Below are 15,860 nucleotides of genomic sequence, written 5' to 3'. Positions count from 1 at the left end.
TTGACTGGAATCAAACCCCGGACCCTTCAGTCTGCAAGCCAACGCTCTATTTACGGAGCCAAACTGGCCAGAGCCAGATGATTTATAACAGGCTCTTAAATCACACTAAAGCCCAGCCTAACCTACACTGCCTCTATAGGATTTACAATCCTAGAAACCCTTCTGAATGACATTCAACCACGCACATGCATCATGCAGTGCGGACTGTGTCTGACTGTGCTACACAGTGGGGTATATGAATACAGCTCATACTCTTCTCTTGAGTAACTGGTTAAAAAAAACAAACAATAAGGATAGTGATTTTTAGAAAAAGTAGTAAACAGAATGCTGGGTAGGAGTAGGGGCCTAAACCCAGTAGAAGGAGGGAGTGGGGAGAGTGTCACTTGAGGGAGGTGATTATAAATTGAAACTTTTAAAATACAGAATCAGAATGGCTTGAGGGCATCTATTTTGACCGCAATTGCAGTCTGTTCCCTATTTTGGAGATCTCTTATTTTCCCAGGGGTTTGACAGGAATTCAGAAAAGAACTAGAATTCTTTCCCTTCTCTGCTCTCTGGTCTATGCCAACATGGCCTCACCCTCTGACCTGGGAATGGCCTTCCTCCTGACCCTAATGCAAAGGCTCACTGGGACTAACTGCAATCATCCCATGACTTGGGGCATATGTAATTGCTGACCATGTCTGTATTTCCTCTTTCCTTCTGAGAAGGCTTTGGAAAAACCTGTGGAAAACCTAGAGAGCCCTGGTCAACACAGAAATCCGTTTTATTAACCCCTTTATGGTCATTCCATTACTTAATTTTTTAAGTCACAGAAGTAGAACACAGCTGCCATGGCTTACTCTTTCCTATAATTTAGTGTGTGTACTGGGGGAGAGGGGTCTTTCAGACTGACCTTATTCCGCCAAAACTGTAGTTTAATTTGATTAGTCCAATAAGACCTTACAATACTAATTAGCCTCAGAACTTCAGACCTCAATGTTTCATGACTTTTCTTGATCCATCTATTTGCATCTATTCCTCATTATCCTATGTAGTTCTCTCCCTGGGACTCTCAAAACTCTCCCAAATGTATGTGTTCTCCTTCCTTTCCTCAATCATGTTTCCCTCTTGTCTTTGGAGTATACCTTTCTCCCTCTGCCTGAGGAATCATAGTGTCTAGGAGGGAAAACCCACTATATTATTCTGAGGCACTAGGTGCTTTAACGAGCACAAGCCATAGAGATGCTCTAGCTGCCATACCCCCCAGCAAGCCCCCCTCCCTGCAAACTCTGTCCTTGTGTTCCTAAGACACAGTCACCTTAGAGGAATAAAAATCTGAATCTATTTTCAGTTTCCTCCAAACAAGAACAAAAACAAAACAGTAAGAGAAAGAGAACAGCAAAAGTCACAGAAACAGCATCTGTGCTGGGATCAAAGTCCTTTTGAGAAGCGGGACCTCCCTGATGGGAATCAATTATTCTCAAGCTTGTGCAGGAACACAGCAATATAAAAAATTGCCTAACACTAACACAGTCTAGTACAAACCACTTAACATAAAACACAAATGAGCTTTAAATTTAAGGTATGATACTAAACTTTGTAATATGAACGTTTTCCCTTATAAATTTGGTCAGGTGAAATGTAAGTCCTACTGGAAGGACCCAATGTAAACAGTAGAAATTGTAGCATTAAAGACAAATCAAAGCTCCAAAAAGAGACAGTGCAAATGGAGTAGCAGCCAAGATCCATTAATAGATTGTATTGAATGACCACTGCTATCCAAAGATCCCATTCAAGACATGTTCAGTGACAGTATTAGCAGATATTCAACGCTACAATGAGAAAAGCAGTAATTATTCTTTGGGGGAAAGTGGTCCATGGAGATAAGATCACTATCAAAAACCTCATCAAAGTAGAGGTGTAGGAAAGAATAGTACTTTCCGTTATTATTTTAAAGTTACCTGGTAGCCTGGCATTGAATCTGTAAGCAGCACACTGGGGAATTTTCCCTTGGGAAAAACTAAAGAGACCTAATGGAAAAAAAGTATTGATAACTAAAAGCGGAGGAGATTCCAAGAAATGACTCGCCCAGTCACCTCACAGTAAAGCCCGTATACACAGATCTTTTAATCAATTTTTTATTACCTCATACATAAATGAATGGACAAAGATTATCAGACATTTAGAGAGAGCATGCATTGTAAAGGACAAAGTAGAAGAAAAACACAGAAAACAGAAATAAAACACCCTAATATCCAACAAGAGAAAAGAGTTAAATAAATTATAGTACATCTACATAGTTCTTTTGCCGTCATTTGGACTTGTTTTTGAAGCATTATGTAATATTAATTGGAAGAAAAAATTTAAAGCCACATATTCAGCAAGATCCCAAGTTTCTTTAATATAAATACCAATATATAGCAAACCTCCAGATAACCCCGATTGCCCACTAAAGGACTACAGAAGGAATGTTCACATATCCAGACCACGTGACATCCATTATCTAGACCAAACGGTCATCTAGAGGATTACCCTTTCTCAAGAATGTACCTGTTACTATGAGAACTCTTAGCATTCTTCTTCAAAACACTCTGGATATTGCCTACTTGTATTTCCAGTTTGCAAACCCTGACCTTTGAATAAATTTTTAGTCTTTATTTCTAGCAAAGCCTCCAGACTCTTTCTGAGTTCATTCCACAATATTCTTGTGGGGGTGGGGAAATAAACCTTGATCCTCATCCTTATAAACAAAAAATAATCCACAATATCATGGATTTATATATGAACGCTAAAACAATCAAGCTTTTGGAAGTACATAATGTACTCATGAATTTGGCAGTATTTACCTTATGACCCAGCAACCCTACTCTTAGATCTATAATGAGATAAAATGAGTGCCTAAGTCCACTGAAGACATATGTAACAATGTTCAAAGCAGCTTTACTTATAATAGCTCCAAACTAAAAACTATCCAAATGTTCACCAAGAGCAGAACCGATAGATTATGGTTTAGTTAAATAACAGAAAATTGCTCAGCAATAATAAAAAAACCCCCACAATATTACATACAATAATGTGTGTGTGTGGTGGGGGAGGAGCTAAGAGTTCTTATAATAATAAGTACAGACAAAGATGAGCAAAAGAAGCCAGACTCAACAGATGTCACACTGTATGATCCCATTTATGTGAGGTTCAAGAACTGCCAAAATGAGTCTAAGAATATTGACTGAAAGAGGCACAAGGACAGCCTTCTGGGATAATGGAAATGTCTACATCTTGAGCCGAGTCATGTTCACATGAATGCTATGAACTCACTGAGCTGTACATTCAGATTTTCACACTTTAAGTCATACAGTAACAGCAGACAGATAAAATCTGGCTAGAAGGAAATATCTGGTTGGAATGATAGGCAATTGTTATTTATTTATATTCATTTTCGTATTTCTAAAAGTTTGACTAAGGAAACCTTTATGGTTTTTTAAAAAATGTATATATTTTTATTTATTTCAGAGAAGAGAGAGGGAGAGATAGAAACATCGATGATGAAAGAGAATCAGTGATAGGCTGCCTCTTGCACTCTCCCTACTGGGGATCCAGCTGCAATCCAGGCATGTGCCTTGACCAGGAATGTGCCTTGACCTCCTGGTACATAGGTAGACACCGGCTAAGCAAGTTTTCTTAGTGGTAGCTTTTCATGCTACCACTTTTGTTTTTTCTAATGCTACATGCCTTTGTAGACCGCCTATCCACTTCCACTACCCTGATTTTTCTTCCAATTAGTAATCTTTTCCTTGTTGGTAACCTGTTTTATATCTGCTTTTCACAGTGATTTTTGTAATTGTGTGTTGTTGTTTTTTTTCACAAGACACTTCAGATCCCTAAGTTCTTTAAATGTTTTCTTTCTGCTTCAAACTGAGAAGTCAGATGTGGGATAAAAAAAGCAAAATTCCCTTGATTACATGCAGACTTTCCCATCTTGTACATGAGCTATGGTCAAAGCCAGAAGCCTTGCTCATCCTTCCATCCTTACCCTATCCTTCTTGAGAATTTACAAATTGTCTTTAAAGTTTAAAAACACGAGATCAGATCTTATTCTAAAGACCTCCTCTGTGTCTTATTTTAACTCCCTGATTAGCTGGCCTTTTAATAGGATCTTTGTAAATAGGTTATTTTATATTCTAGGTCCCTCAATTTTTCTTGATTCTCATACCCACAATTTTGGGTAAGGTTAGGCTAAAAAAAGCTTTTAGAATTACTGGTTCTGTGCTGCTCTAATCATCTCCTGTTTGCAGTTTTTATAAACCTGTGGACCCAACATTAGTGGTTCCAGGCACTCCCGAGATAATGGTAAGAAAGAGACAATTTCTTCTCGGGCCTAGTGAGAGACAGACATTAACATCAGCAATTACGAAACCATGCTGAGAGAGAGGAAACACTTGGTATTGTGAGCTCAAAGCAGAGGCCACAGGTCAGGGAAGTCAAGAAAGCTTCTGAAGGGAAGTGATGAACAACTGAGAGTTGAGCATATAACACACAGGTCAGAGATAACAATCTGTGAGAAAGAGCTAAATGCATTTGAGGGATTAAACCAGTTCATACCCTGGCCAGTGTGGCTCAGTTGGCTGGAGTGTTGTCCCATGCACGGAAAGGATGATAGAACCCGAAGGTTTCGGGTTTGATTCTTGGTCAGGGCACATACCCAGGTTTTGGGTTCAATCCCCAGTCAGTTGGGGTACATACAGGAGGCAACCAATGATGTTTCTCTCTCACATCATTATTTCTCTCGCCCGCCCCCCCGCCCCCCCACTCAAATCAATTTAAAAGCAACAACCATATATCCTTAGGTGAGGATTAAAAACAACACAACAAACCAGGTTCATTATGGCTGAACCTGTACTAAATGAGGCCAAAGGTCAGCTCACAAACAGCCTTGCTAAGAGTAGGATCATTTCAGGATTATTGCCGCTTCCTTTTCTATACTTATTCAACCTCTTTTTAAAAGATTCACGTAACTTATGTTTACTTTTTTGATACTATTGGCAAATCTAATACTGTTTATCCAGCAATATAAGTACCTACTACATGACAGGCCAAGTACTGGGGATATGAAAGAACTATCTAGCTGGCTTGCTCTTCCCCTTCAGTACTGCTAATAAAAATAAAATTACCTTTCCTATCTGTCGGTTACTGCATCAAGTGGAAAATGCTAGAATTTCTCTAAATTTCAGGGATGAAGATAGTTTGCCTATAAAGACTAAACAAAGTTCACTTTGGGTGGTCCAGAGGGTGGTCACCTCAAAGAGTTTTGCAAATTTACTGAAATTGAGGTACAAGTAGAGCCCAAATGACACCACCAATAGGGAAAGTCATGCCACACGTACATGTGAATATCTGAGCCCCAAAGCCAAAGAGCAGGCATCCAGGACAACAGAACTACACCAGGAGACCTCACAGTTATCAGTAACATGGACAAGATCTTTGTTTTTATGACTTGTTCATTATTTATAACACATTTTGCTTTGTCCCCATTTCCTAAGTTTTTCTTTTACAGGAGACTGGAAGCAGATGTCCTGTAGTGTTATTTCATTGTTGTCCAAATACTGATTTTGGAGTTGGCCTCCTAAATATTATTAGCCATCCCCTACCTTAAGCACCATCTTTTGTTTGCCAGAGAATTCTACCAGGCCCCAAGCTGTCCTCATATAATCAACGAATGACTAAATATTAGAGCATGTCTTTTGCATCAACATTTTGACTTGTGGCCTTAGAATAGCCTCTCCATGGAGTACACAATGACACATAGCTTAGAAATGGGACCCTTCCTGAACAAGGACATCAAAATGCATATGGAGCCCTAGCTGGTTTGGCTCAGTGGATAGAGCAGCGGTTCTCAACCTGTGGGTCGCGACTCCTTTGGTGGTCGAACGACCCTTTCATAGGGATCGCCTAAGACCATCCTGCATATCAGATATTTACATTACAATTCATAACAGTAGCAAAATTACAGTTATGAAGTAGCAACGAAAATAATTTTATGGTTGGGTCACAACATGAGGAACTGTATTTAAAGGGCCAGAAGGTTGAGAACCACTGGGATAGAGCATCAGCCTGCAGACTGAACGGTCCTGGGTTCGATTCCAGTCAAGGGCACATGCCCGGGTTGCAGGCTCGATCCCCAGGAGGGGGTGTGCAGGAGGCAGCTGATCAGTGATTCTCTCTCATCACTGATGTTTCTATCTCTCTCTTCTCCCTTCCTCTCTGAAATCAATATATATTTAAAAAATGCACATGGAGGCGAAAAATACAATAGTGGATCATCTATCTCTGAAGCCCCATCCTGGAGTAAGGAAAGGTTCAGAGACTGTCTTATTTTATTTTCCTTTCTCACAAACAATATTTGATATAAAAACTACATACTGCTTTTATTACTCAGTTTACATGAAACTAAAAAGTCCACAAACTATTTAGTAACATGGTTTGCTAAAGCCATTCAGCCATTATCACCAACATTAAAATAATACAAAAATGTAAGCATTCTCCACTTGTCCTGACACATCAGATTAGAAGCCTGAAAAGTCATACCCATATTAGCTACCCACAGTTTAGCATTATTGGAAAATACAGGGAGGGGCAAAAGTAGGTTTAGAGTTGTGAGAATGAGAAGGTTTATTCTTGGATTATTATTTTTTAATTCTTATATTATTTTCCAGTAGAACAACTGTAAGCCTACTTTTGCCCCATCCTGTATGGCTATAGCCAATCTCACTTCCCTCCAATATTAAACTTGGTAATGTACATCTCAGCATTCTTCCAGCTTTAGACACTGAGGGAATCCAGAGACGTTTCCTTCACCAGAGGATAATACAGCATCTGCTAAAATCTTTTTTCATAAAACTTTCTATACAGAACTTCTGGCTGGATTCAGGACCTGCTGCTCTATAAGATATAAGATCTATTAAACAGCCCTAAAAAAAAAAAATCAGTTACCTGAAAATATCAACTAATAAAATAGCCTACCCCTCAGCTGCCCAGGCACTGGTATACCATTCCTCCCTAATGTTTGGAGGAAACATCCTTCTTTTTATAGAGGGTCCTTTTTTTTTTCTTACAAATTCTTCAACAAAGACACATTCTTAGGTGAAATCTCAAATAAATAAATGAAAACACTCTATTCTTTGAACCAACAATTTTGTCTTTAGGAATTTAACCTACAGATATATACTATTGCTAGGATGCAAAAAAAACAACAAACCCCACCAATTTTATAGACAGAATTTTATACCATACACCCATTAGTTGTGGCATTTGTTTATCAGAGCTATATAGTATGCATATTACATGTGTAAAATATACACGTCCATATTTATATGATATATAACATTCCAAAGGGCCATCAATATGGGAATGATTAAATAAATCACAGAATTTCCAAACCATGGAACTGCTATTATTTGATCCTTAAGAAGAATGAGATAGAATTACATTTGCTGATACGGACAAGTGCCAACACAGTTAAAAAGCAAATTGCAACACAGAACATTCTACTATCCCATTTGGGTTTAAAAAGTAAAATTCTATTTCTAGACCTGAATAAATTACAGTTATATTAATGAATATAATTATTCATTAAACTGTACTTTTGTTATATATATATTTCTATACATATTTAATAATGAAGTTCTATACATATTTACACTAATAAAAGAGAAAAATGGTAATTGGCGTACGGCGATACCATTTTCATTGGCTAATCAGGGCTATATGCAAATTAACTGCCAACTAAGATTGGCAGTTAACTGCCAACAAGATGGCGGCTAATTTGCATATGTAGGCACAATGCAGGGAGGCGAAAGGGAAAGCAGGAAGAAGCCCCCTGCCACTGACAGTGATCTGAAACCCAGGGGGGAGCTAAGAGCTGGGGGGCAGGGCAAAGGCGGCCCTGGGGCCGCCTTTGCCCTGCCCCCCAGCCATGATCGGAGAATCAGGCGCCTTTGCCGCCCTGGCCAGTGATAGCAGGAAGTAGGGGTGGAGCCAGCGATGGGAGCTGGGCAAGGTCGAAGCTGGCAGTCCCAGGAGCTAGGGGTCCCTTGCCTGGGCCTAAAGCGAAGCCCACGATCGCAGCGCCCTCCGCTGCCCCGCAGGTCCCCACTGCCCGGGCCGGACGCCTAGGCCAGAGGCGTTAGGCCTGGGCAGGGGCGGAGCCTGCAACCGCGGGGAGCTGGGGGTCCCCTGCCCAGGCCTGACACCTCTGCTGGAGGCCTCAGGCCTGGTCAAGGGGCCGATCCGGTGATTGGTGATCGGAGGGTGATGAGGGTCAACTCCTCTGGCTGAGGCATCAGGCCTGGGTGGGGGCGGAGCCGGGGATTGGGGGGATATGATGGTCCCCTTGCCCAGGCCTGAAGCCTGGGTCAGAGGCGTCAGGCTTGGGCGGGGGGTGGAGCAAGCGATCAGAGGGAGATGGGGGTCCCCTGCCCAGGCATGATTCCTGGGCCAGAGGCCTCAGGCCTGGGCGGGGGCCAGAGCCAGTGATTGGGGGGAGATGGGGGTCCCCTGTCCAAGCCTGACACCTCTGGCGGAGGCATCAGGCCTGGGTAAGGGGCCGATCAGGCGATCGGAGGGTGATGGGGGTCAACGCCTGAGGGCTCCCAGTATGTGAGAGGGGGAAGGCTGGGCTGAGGGACACTCACCCCCCCCCCAACACCCAGTGCATGAATTTCGTGCACTGGGCCCCTAGTTTAATAATAAAACCCCTATAATAATTTTTTAGTAAAGTCTGCCACATGGCCTTTAAGAGAAAAAAATTCATTTCTTTACTCATTGAGCAGGAAAGCCATGCTTCTATGCTTCCAATAACCATCCAACTACCACTGAGAGCAGTTTGTCCCAGTCGCCCCCTGGAAAAACCCAGCTGCAGGGCAAGATCCACAACTGCAAATAGTCCCACTGGTTCCAGGCCAACGTAACCAAAGGCCCCCTTTCCAGTCTTTGTTAGTCACGAATGGTCCTGTGCAGAAGCCACAGGACCGCCTGAACACAGGATTCCCAATTCTGCTTCTGCCTTCAGTTTCTGGAAGGACTTCTGAGGGTAGACCTCAGTCCCTTGTCTGACAGCTGACCATGCCAGCAAATCCTGACCACAGCCCCCTTGCCACACTGCTGGGGCCCCCCGTGGAGAGGCACCTCCAGCTTCATCCAATGCCTCAGGTCAGGGACTCTGGACAGTACCCCACCAATGCTGTCTAAAAGCAGCAGGGAAGTGAGGTTGGCTCGTCAGAAAAAAAGGCTGCGGACCTCTAAATTACATTTAGTCACTGGGACACACAGGGCAGCATTGTAACCCTCGAACTTCAAATAGCCAGGCTCAAAGTGACAATGGGGAGAAAATGAGGCCCAGCAAGAGGGAGGATTGAAAGAGAAAGCAGCAGTGAACAAGGGAAATGAAAAGGGAAGAAAGCTGCTAACACAGAAAGTGAGTTGGGGAAATGAAAGGCTAGGTTAGAGCAGGGAGAGAGAGAAAAAGGATGAACTCTGCCCCCTGCCAAGTTTAGAGGACACATTAGAAAGAGGACTGGCCCATCCATCCCAACAAGCCTGACATGGCCACTCCCAGGCCCGGTCCCCCACCAGCACAGCCCCTGAAAGACTGTCTCTGCCCCCACTGTCCCCCATACCCCAGCCCGGACTAGGCTTTGTGGGAGAACTGAAATCTTGATGGCTTAGAAAGAGACCCCTACAGCTTAATGTGCTGGTAATTTAAGCACTCGTGGTTCCTGACGGACACCAAACCAGCCCCGGCTTTGCGCCACCATTAAAGCATGCCCTCCTGGCCCATGGAGGAAGCAGCAGCTCAGCCAGCCCTGCAGGATGGCTGTTAATGGACAAGAGTGAATTTCACTTTACACCAGCAAGTACCACTGGTGCCTACCATGTGCAGCACCCTAAGAGATCATGTACAAGTGCAGGGCAGCTCACTCTCCCCTCCTTTCTTCTCTCAGTTTTCACAGAATTTTTAAAGGAGCAGACACTATGGACAACAAAAATTAGAAAACACAAATGCTAGATGATATCTTCAGATTTCTGTCATTAGTACTACCCACAAAGAGCTACTGTATATGTGGAAAACAAGGGCTCAAAGTATGGGGTATTGATGAACTGAAATAAATTACTGCATCCACCCTGAACTAAAACCTGAGTTTTCCAAGAGCATACTCACACAGAAAGAATATACCACAGCACCAGAGAAGTCACTCCCCTGATGAAAGGACTAGAATTTAATATAGCATACAGTCTGACCACCACTTAGGCCTCCAGGCAAATTTCATATAAAAACACCAGTGGTTTCACACTGACTGCACGTATTTCTTTTTAACACTTAGATTTTTCACTCTGCTGTCTTCCCAGTATCAGAGCCCCATGGAGTTTCAGGAGAGGGGATTTAAGGGGCCCCTACCCCAAACCAGCCCTACCACCTGCCTACTAACCTCTGGGGGAAAAAATTCACTTAGTGAATCATATCTTTGGCTGAAGGCAGTATTTATTCTCCCCAAATGATCCTGCCCAAGGTCCTGACACTGGAAACTGCCTGGTAAAGTACTATGGACCACACTGGAAATTTAATGTGGCAGAAGTCTAGTACCACTTCCCAGGAATTCTTCTCCCCCCAAACCTTTGCGGTGCCATTGTTCCCCATCCCTGTCTTTCTTTGAACACTGACCACGTGGTCAGATAATTTGCAGTAATGATGTGTTTTCTGGGTCAGTTCTCTTGGGACTAACGATTCTTTAGCATAAATCATCGGAGAACTAATGATAGGCACCTGTGAGTAAGGCATTACTCCCCAATGAGTAAATGCAGGTAAATCAAACTCTCCTCTCACCATAACTACCAACACTCCCTTAAACCACTAATTGAAAGGGTTCAGAAAAATATATATCATCCCTTGTTTTCTGCAGAGTCATACCATAGGCTTGTTGACCACAGAGACTGTATTCAAACCATTTGCCTCCTTTGCTTGAGGCCTAAATCAGTACAAATATTCCATGTCTCCTAAAAACTACAAAAAATAAGTCATTCCAAGCTCACTTCCTTCTGAAGAGCCCTTTGTATATAGTGCCCAAAGCATTGTAAACCTTTTTTGGCTACAGGCTGGAGAATCAACTCATGCTCAATCCCCTTGCTTCCATACTGCTGCTTTTTAATTGCTGACTCCCATTCTATAGCCAAGCCAATTAGCAGGGAGCATGGGGAGCCCGGCGTGGGGAGCATGAAGGCCTGAGCTCAGTCTGAGAAAACCAAGAAGCCTCTCCCTCTCCTGTCAGAATTTCACTCAAGTGAGAACTATACTTGCCAGCAAATGCCAAAAGTCTAAGAGATGAATATAACATTCTGTACCGTTTCTGGGAACACCAGCAAGCACTTGAATCTCTATTTGAGCAGTAGGATTGGCGGACTGAAATAGGATAGAGGATTTTAAAGAAATGGCTATTTTACTCACTTCATTTCGTGAGCTTTATTACCTACTTCTGTCTCTGATGAGCTTAATAACAAACTCCTTTAGGATTGAAAGGGTGTTGGGTCCAAAGCCCCATACCTGCTAGGCTACTGATTTACTCTAGGCATTCTAAAAGAGGGGAAAGAGTGGGGGGAAACCTGGACTGGTTTACATGTGAAATACAAACAGCACTTACCCGCAGGCCTGCAGATCTTGATTATAGGCACGATGATAAACCAAGCCCAAATACTCCAGGAAAAACAACAACAAAAAAGCCTTAGGGTTTGAAGGAGGCTTTTACAAAAATTTATAATATCCACCTCTTTCTTTATTTCACTACATCTCAAAATTTACCATTCATCCAAGAATTAAAATATTTGCTTTGGATGAGCTCAAACTTCATACAAGCCTCTCATTAATTCTCTGTAGTACCTCTGTGAAGGGAGGGCTGACCCTGTTTCAAGGTCGAGGAAGAATGTTTCAGTGCCAAGAGGAGGGCCCTGCCCAAGGCCTTGGGTGACAAAGGTGCAGGCCCACATTGCTCCCCGGAAAGTCTCTGGCCTATCCTAGTCCTGCCTCTCACCTGGGCCTAGTTCCCCTTAAGGGAGGGCATTTCACTTTCTCAACAGAACACCCAGTCCCAGGGAGCCCTGTTTAGGGGAAACACACTAATTCTTTTTTTTTCCTGACATGAAGTCTTAACTTCTCTACCACTGGGCAAACTTGTGGAGGTGGCAGGGGTGAAAGAAAGCGGAAAATTCCCCCAAACTTTTGACCTACTTAGCGACCTTGGCAGCACATAGCTCAGTGTTTGGGGGAGTGGGGGGGGGGGGGGCGTTGGACTGTTTCTTTCCAAAGGAAGCAGGATTAGTTGGCCGGTTCAAATATTTCCAAAGAGATTTAGAAAATGGTTAACAATTTTAAAAAAATCTAATAGCCAGTATTCTTAATACTGAAGCCCCTGCAAAGTCCCTTTAAAACCACTATTATAACAAGGGGAGGATGCAGACTCATCGGGTAGGTAGTAACAGATGGTAAACACGTTGTTCAGGTGACCTGTCTTAAGATTTCTTTTGCGAAGTTCACTCTTCCCAGGTGCCGCCGCTCCGGATTTGCCCTCCCTCGAGTGCTGGGCAGGTTTCTAAGTTTATACACAAACCAGCTGCGGCCACCTTGGCCAAGTTCTCAACAAAATTCCCTAAAGTTTAGGGCCCACACTACCGTTTACTGTATGAGATCCCTGGAGGTCCAATTCTGTTTTCTGGAGTTAAACAAATACAAAACAAATTGGTGGGAAGATTCAGCCATTTCACCTCCCAGAAAACAGAACTTCCTAAGGTTCAACATAAAATGGACATCAGTGCATTTTTGAGTCACAGAATCAGTGAATTCCAGAGCTGGGAAAAACCTTAAATCACCAAATCATTCCCCTTCAGTAATCAAAATATTTTCTCCTGTTTCTCAGGAAGTTAAGACAAAATGGCCAATTAACACTTAAGCAGTCTGACGCTGGGAAGCCCGCAAGCTGAGGGGAACAGGTAGAAAAGAGGAACTCTGTTCTACAATTAACAGAGCAGGGGCCTCCTTTCAGCTTCCCCGATGCCCATATTCATGTTTGGGGCACTGATTATCCCTTAATAACTTCCCCCATTAAATCTCCTCCCGGTCACCTGGGGTTCCGATTTCCCCCTGAAGAGGTTTTTGTAAGAGTTTGGAACCTCTGAAGAACAAGCACGACCGACAATCCAACCACCCACCGCATCTATACAGGGTGGGGCAAAAGTAGGTTTACAGTTGTTCGTATGGAAAACACAACAATTAAAAAATAATAATACAAGAATAAACTGTGTTTCGCGTGCTGACAACTGTAAACCTACCCTTGCCCCACCCTGGACAGGGGCGCAAAGTTCTCAGGCAGCCATTAAACCTGGCCAAATGAGATCAAATGAGCTGCAGTGGGCGCTTCCTCTCCTAAGAAGGAATTTTGGGTTTAATCTGCTAACCATGGCTGGGGTGTATGCACCTGTCTGTTATAAATATTTCATACACAGGGTTCACAGAATCCCATCACACCCGAGTTCCAAGTCACCTCTTTGCCAGGTTGTCACAACAGCCTCCCCAGCGCCTGTCTCCCCAGCGCCTGTCTCCCCAGCATCTGTCTCCCCAGCGCCTGTCTCCCCAGCGCCTGTCTCCCCAGTCCTGCGATCCTCCTACCTCCATGCAGTCGAGGCTTCAGTGACTCCCCTGGCACGCAATAGCCAGCTGGGCACTAAGTCTTCCTAACCGGCACTAACCTAATTCTCCAAACTTTCCCCCCACACACGGCCCTGGTGCTCAGTGCAGTCAGGCCAGGACCTTCTTTCCTTCCCTCCGGCGTCTCCGGAGGCCTCCTTCCTCCCGCCCTCCACTCTCCAATTCCCCACGGCGGCTGGGAGCACAGTCCCCGCTGCGCAGGACTCCGCTCAGGTTTCACCCCCAACAGGTCTACGAGAACCCCATCCGCCGCTCTCAGAGGTCAGGGCTCCTCCCGCCGCAGCTCGCGGTCTGCACGCCCTCCGCGCTGCTCCACCCGCGGGGCTCCGGAGCGGCCCCCCGACCCCCGGCTCAGAGCACCGAGTAGGCCCCCCGCAGCGCCCCAGAAACCGCAGCCCCAGGCAAAGAGATGCAGAAGCCGCCCGCAGACGTCCACCGAGACGGGGTGTGGCGAGTCCGGCTGCGAGCCCGCCGATTCCCGGAGCTGCGAGGCCACTGAAACGCAGAGCCCCTAAGTCCACCGCCCAGAGGCCCCCCCGGGGCGGCTGATTTCCGCTCCCCCGGCCCCCAGCCTCCGCCAGCTGCGCGGCGACCGGGAACCCGAGGAACAGCCGAGGGGTGAGGGGGGCTGTGTGTGGCGGGGAGACACGGGTGGGCATCGGGTAGGCTCGCCGGGACCCCCACCCCTCTCCGGGGGCCTCGCGCGCCCCCGCCGTAGCCGGCCCATCCCGCTCCGGTGCCCGCCGCTCTCGGGGAGCCCCGGGGAGCTTGGGGACGCGCACAACCCAGGAAGGGTCCTGCCCGCGCCTCACCCCCTCTCTGGTCCCAGCTTGGCCGGCCCGGGCCGCCGAGCCTCACCTCTTCTCGAGTGGACCGGGCACCGGTTGGGACGGAGCGGACGGGACCAGGCGAGACCGCACAAATAGCGCCGCACCAGCCGCGGAGTGAGTGGCAGCGGCGCGCCTGACGTCACCGCGGTCCCAACAGCCGCGAGCGGCGAGTCACCTGATCACCCTGGCAACGCGCGGGGGGCGGCGTCACAGCGCGGGCCCCGCCCCGCCGGGGGCCCTCCGGGCCGAGGGAATGCGGCGCGGTCGCCGGCGCCGGGGGACTGGTTCCGGCTCTGGCCTCGGAGCTGGGCCGGATGCCCGGGCGCCAACAGGCCCTCAGGTTGGGTCGGTTCTCTGAGGCTCCAAACGACCCCCTCTCCGCTCGAGCGCGTGCCTGGAAGGCAGGGCCTATGTCCCGAGTCCCTAGCCCAGTGCGTGGCGCACAAGGTTAGCTGGGGGCTGCTCCCTTCGAATATTCTTCGGTTTAGAGTTAGACCCAACTGGGCTCCGGAGTTTACTCCCCGAGCTGCACCTGGGAGGACGGGGCTGAGGCTGACACCTGGATGGACAGTGCTGTCTGGCAACATTTCCCCCTCGCAGCAAACAGCGCAGCCCTTGCTGGAGAATGTAATCAGACTTCATTCATTCAGGAGAGGGGAGGAGAGGGGCTGGAGCCCAGGCCCAGGCCTCCTGTCCTGAAGGCCGCCTCCTCCTATATACTCCACAGAAAAGAAATCCTGAAACACTCCCAGAGCAAAGCCTAAGACGAGCCTGCAAGTCCTTGAGGAGATTTTTTGCCTTCAAATTCCTCCCCTTGCTTGCTATTATCCCATGCCTACCCCTCTACACGAATTTGAAAAGATATCTGCACCACTATATTCTTTGCAGCATTCTTTACTATAGCCAAGATATGGAAAAAACCTAAGCGTCCATGGGGAGGCGATTGGACGAAGAAGAAGTGGTACATATATGCAATGGAATATTACTCTCTGACTTTCCAGTCTCTGGACATAAACCATCAGCCTCAAAATAAAATTCTGACGCCCCATAGAGAGGTCCCAGCTAGAGAGCCTTCTCATCTCTTTTTCCTGAGTTTCTTTTATATTTTACTCTTCTACACCCTGCACCACTATGGAGGTTTCATGTATGTTGTCCTTCCCTCCCAGACTATGGGATTTTAGACCAAAAAGTTATTTATAATGAACTTCTAGTGAGAAACTTTTGGTGTCTGGCAATGGGCAATGCCAGGATGACTGAAGCATGGTCATTGAAGACCGCGAGTTTATGGGAAGTGTGTCTCATAT

General features: G+C 45.8%; 1 protein-coding gene across 3 annotated transcripts in view; it reads right to left on the bottom strand.

The window, feature by feature from the left end:
- Positions 1–14,703, bottom strand: part of CYSTM1 (cysteine rich transmembrane module containing 1) — a 52,335-nt gene extending 37,632 nt beyond the window's left edge. The window contains exon 1 of one of the 3 annotated variants that reach the window (XM_081090818.1): positions 14,585–14,703. The gene's annotated coding sequence lies outside the window, so the exon portion shown is untranslated. Of the gene's footprint in view, positions 1–14,538 lie in introns of all 3 variants that reach the window. The other 2 variants (XM_081090816.1, XM_081090817.1) reach the window with 2 other exon arrangements.
- Between the last annotated feature and the right edge of the window lie 1,157 nt (positions 14,704–15,860).

This window comes from Myotis nattereri (assembly GCF_964212035.1).
Source record: "Myotis nattereri genome assembly, chromosome: 5".
Lineage (NCBI taxonomy): Eukaryota > Metazoa > Chordata > Mammalia > Chiroptera > Vespertilionidae > Myotis > Myotis nattereri.
The sequence above is the reverse complement of the archived record's forward strand: the minus strand, read 5'-3'. Positions and strand labels throughout refer to the sequence as shown.